Here is a 5,362-nt window from a genome sequence, read left to right as displayed (position 1 = left end):
AATGTGAAAACTAAAGTGACAGTTATAAATGTGAGGAAACTAAAGTGACAGTTATAAATGTGAGGAAACTAACACTAAAGTGACAGTTATAAATGTGAGGAAACTAAACTAAAGTGACAGTTATAAATGTGAGGAAACACTAAAGTGACAGTTATAAATGTGAGGAAACTAAAGTGACAGTTATAAATGTGAGGAAACTAAAGTGACAGTTATAAATGTGAGGAAACTAAAGTGACAGTTATAAATGTGAGGAAACTAAACAGTTAAAGTGACAGTTATGAATGTGAGGAAACTAACACTAAAGTGACAGTTATAAATGTGAGGAAACTAAACTAAAGTGACAGTTATAAATGTGAGGAAACTAACACTAAAGTGACAGTTATAAATGTGAGGAAACACTAAAGTGACAGTTATAAATGTGAGGAAACTAAAGTGACAGTTATAAATGTGAGGAAACTAAAGTGACAGTTATAAATGTGAAGAAACTAAAGTGACAGTTATAAATGTGAGGAAACTAAAGTGACAGTTATAAATGTGAGGAAACTAAAGTGACAGTTATAAATGTGAGGAAACTAAAGTGACAGTTATAAATGAATGTGACAACACTAAAGTGACAGTTATGAATGTGAGGAAACTAACACTAAAGTGACAGTTATAAATGTGAGGAAACACTAAAGTGACAGTTATAAATGTGAGGAAACACTAAAGTGACAGTTATAAATGTGAGGAAACACTAAAGTGACAGTTATAAATGTGAGGAAACTAAAGTGACAGTTATAAATGTGAGGAAACTAAAGTGACAGTTATGAATGTGAGGAAACTAAAGTGACAGTTATAAATGTGAGGAAACACTAAAGTGACAGTTATGAATGTGAGGAAACACTAAAGTGACAGTTATAAATGTGAGGAAACTAAAGTGACAGTTATAAATGTGAGGAAACTAAAGTGACAGTTATGAATGTGAGGAAACACTAAAGTGACAGTTATAAATGTGAGGAAACTAAAGTGACAGTTATAAATGTGAGGAAACTAACACTAAAGTGACAGTTATAAATGTGAGGAAACTAAAGTGACAGTTATAAATGTGAGGAAACACTAAAGTGACAGTTATAAATGTGAGGAAACACTAAAGTGACAGTTATAAATGTGAGGAAACTAAAGTGACAGTTATAAATGTGATAAATGTGAGGAAACTAAAGTGACAGTTATAAATAAAGTGACAGTTATGAATGTGAGGAAACTAACACTAAAGTGACAGTTATGAATGTGAGGAAACTAACACTAAAGTGACAGTTATAAATGTGAGGAAACACTAAAGTGACAGTTATAAATGTGAGGAAACACTAGAGAGACAGTTATGAATGTGAGGAAACTAAAGTGACAGTTATAAATGTGAAGAAACTAAAGTGACAGTTATGAATGTGAGGAAACTAAAGTGACAGTTATGAATGTGAGGAAACACTAAAGTGACAGTTATAAATGTGAGGAAACAAAGTGACAGTTATAATGTGAGGAAACACTAAAGTGACAGTTATAAATGTGAGGAAACTAAAGTGACAGTTATAAATGTGAGGAGAAACTAAAGTGACAGTTATAAATGTGAGGAAACTAAAGTGACAGTTATAAATGTGAGGAAACACTAAAGTGACAGTTATAAATGTGAGGAAACTAAAGTGACAGTTATAAATGTGAGGAAACTAAAGTGACAGACTAAAGTGACAGTTATAAATGTGAGGAAACTAAAGTGACAGTTATAAATGTGAGGAAACGAACACTAAAGTGACAGTTATGAATGTGAGGAAACTAACACTAAAGTGACAGTTATAAATGTGAGGAAACACTAAAGTGACAGTTATAAATGTGAGGAAACACTAAAGTGACAGTTATAAATGTGACAAAGTGACAGTATAAATGTGAGGAAACTAAAGTGACAGTTATAAATGTGAGGAAACTAAAGTGACAGTTATAAATGTGAGGAAACTAAAGTGACAGTTATAAATGTGAGGAAACTAAAGTGACAGTTATAAATGTGAGGAAACTAAAGTGACAGTTATAAATGTGAGGAAACACTAAAGTGACAGTTATAAATGTGAGGAAACACTAAAGTGACAGTTATAAATGTGAGGAAACTAAAGTGACAGTTATAAATGTGAGGAAACTAAAGTGACAGTTATAAATGTGAGGAAACTAAAGTGACAGTTATAAATGTGAGGAAACTAAAGTGACAGTTATAAATGTGAGGAAACTAACACTAAAGTGACAGTTATAAATGTGAGGAAACACTAAAGTGACAGTTATGAATGTGAGGAAACACTAAAGTGACAGTTATAAATGTGAAGAAACTAACACTAAAGTGACAGTTATAAATGTGAGGAAACACTAGAGTGCCAGTTATAAATGTGAGGAAACTAAAGTGACAGTTATGAATGTGAGGAAACTAAAGTGACAGTTATAAATGTGAGGAAACACTAAAGTGACAGTTATGAATGTGAGGAAACTAAAGTGACAGTTATAAATGTGAGGAAACTAAAGTGACAGTTATAAATGTGAGGAAACTAAAGTGACAGTTATGAATGTGAGGAAACACTAAAGTGACAGTTATAAATGTGAGGAAACTAAAGTGACAGTTATAAATGTGAGGAAACTAACACTAAAGTGACAGTTATAGATGTGAGGAAACTAAAGTGACAGTTATAAATGTGAGGAAACACTAAAGTGACAGTTATAAATGTGAGGAAACACTAAAGTGACAGTTATAAATGTGACGAAACACTAAAGTGACAGTTATAAATGTGAGGAAACTAAAGTGACAGTTATAAATGTGAGGAAACTAAAGTGACAGTTATAAATGTGAGGAAACTAACACTAAAGTGACAGTTATGAATGTGAGGAAACTAACACTAAAGTGACAGTTATGAATGTGAGGAAACTAACACTAAAGTGACAGTTATAAATGTGAGGAAACACTAAAGTGACAGTTATAAATGTGAGGAAACACTAGAGAGACAGTTATGAATGTGAGGAAACTAAAGTGACAGTTATAAATGTGAAGAAACTAAAGTGACAGTTATGAATGTGAGGAAACTAAAGTGACAGTTATGAATGTGAGGAAACACTAAAGTGACAGTTATAAATGTGAGGAAACTAAAGTGACAGTTATAATGTGAGGAAACACTAAAGTGACAGTTATAAATGTGAGGAAACTAAAGTGACAGTTATAAATGTGAAGAAACTAAAGTGACAGTTATAAATGTGAGGAAACTAAAGTGACAGTTATAAATGTGAGGAAACACTAAAGTGACAGTTATAAATGTGAGGAAACTAAAGTGACAGTTATAAATGTGAAGAAACTAAAGTGACAGTTATATGAATGTGAGGAAACTAAAGTGACAGTTATAAATGTGAGGAAACTAAAGTGACAGTTATAAATGTGAGGAAACAACACTAAAGTGACAGTTATGAATGTGAGGAAACTAACACTAAAGTGACAGTTATAAATGTGAGGAAACACTAAAGTGACAGTTATAAATGTGAGGAAACACTAAAGTGACAGTTATAAATGTGAGGAAACACTAAAGTGACAGTTATAAATGTGAAGAAACTAAAGTGACAGTAATAAATGTGAGGAAACTAAAGTGACAGTTATAAATGTGAGGAAACACTAGAGTGACAGTTATAAATGTGAGGAAACTAAAGTGACAGTTATAAATGTGAAGAAACTAAAGTGACAGTTATGAATGGGAGGAAACTAAAGTGACAGTTATAAATGTGAGGAAACACTAAAGTGACAGTTATAAATGTGACAGTTATAAATGTGAGGAAACAACTAAAGTGACAGTTATAAATGTGAGGAAACTAAAGTGACAGTTATAAATGTGAGGAAACTAAACTAAAGTGACAGTTATAAATGTGAGGAAACTAACACTAAAGTGACAGTTATAAATGTGAGGAAACACTAAAGTGACAGTTATAAATGTGAGGAAACTAAAGTGACAACACTAAAGTGACAGTTATAAATGTGAGGAAACACTAGAGTGACAGTTATAAATGTGAGGAAACTAAAGTGACAGTTATAAATGTGAGGAAACTAAAGTGACAGTTATAAATGTGAGGAAACTAAAGTGACAGTTATAATGTGAGGAAACTAAAGTGACAGTAAAGTGACAGTTATAAATGTGAGGAAACTAAAGTGACAGTTATAAATGTGAGGAAACTAAAGTGACAGTTATGAATGTGAGGAAACACTAAAGTGACAGTTATAAATGTGAGGAAACTAAAGTGACAGTTATAAATGTGAGGAAACTAAACTAAAGTGACAGTTATAAATGTGAGGAAACTAAACTAAAGTGACAGTTATAAATGTGAGGAAACACTAAAGTGACAGTTATAAATGTGAGGAAACACTAAAGTGACAGTTATAAATGTGACGAAACACTAAAGTGACAGTTATAAATGTGAGGAAACTAAAGTGACAGTTATAAATGTGAGGAAACTAAAGTGACAGTTATAAATGTGAGGAAACTAACACTAAAGTGACAGTTATAAATGTGAGGAAACTAACACTAAAGTGACAGTTATGAATGTGAGGAAACTAACACTAAAGTGACAGTTATAAATGTGAGGAAACACTAAAGTGACAGTTATAAATGTGAGGAAACACTAGAGAGACAGTTATGAATGTGAGGAAACTAAAGTGACAGTTATAAATGTGAAGAAACTAAAGTGACAGTTATGAATGTGAGGAAACTAAAGTGACAGTTATGAATGTGAGGAAACACTAAAGTGACAGTTATAAATGTGAGGAAACTAAAGTGACAGTTATAAATGTGAGGAAACACTAGAGTGACAGTTATAAATGTGAGGAAACTAAAGTGACAGTTATAAATGTGAAGAAACTAAAGTGACAGTTATAAATGTGAGGAAACTAAAGTGACAGTTATAAATGTGAGGAAACACTAGAGTGACAGTTATAAATGTGAGGAAACTAAAGTGACAGTTATAAATGTGAAGAAACTAAAGTGACAGATATGAATGTGAGGAAACTAAAGTGACAGTTATAAATGTGAGGAAACTAAGGTGACAGTTATAAATGTGAGGAAACGAACACTAAAGTGACAGTTATGAATGTGAGGAAACTAACACTAAAGTGACAGTTATAAATGTGAGGAAACACTAAAGTGACAGTTATAAATGTGAGGAAACACTAAAGTGACAGTTATAAATGTGAGGAAACACTAAAGTGACAGTTATAAATGTGAAGAAACTAAAGTGACAGTAATAAATGTGAGGAAACTAAAGTGACAGTTATAAATGTGAGGAAACACTAGAGTGACAGTTATAAATGTGAGGAAACTAAAGTGAC

This window comes from Oncorhynchus masou, chromosome 18 (assembly GCF_036934945.1).
Source record: "Oncorhynchus masou masou isolate Uvic2021 chromosome 18, UVic_Omas_1.1, whole genome shotgun sequence".
NCBI classification, from domain to species: domain Eukaryota; kingdom Metazoa; phylum Chordata; class Actinopteri; order Salmoniformes; family Salmonidae; genus Oncorhynchus; species Oncorhynchus masou.
The sequence above is the reverse complement of the archived record's forward strand: the minus strand, read 5'-3'. Positions refer to the sequence as shown.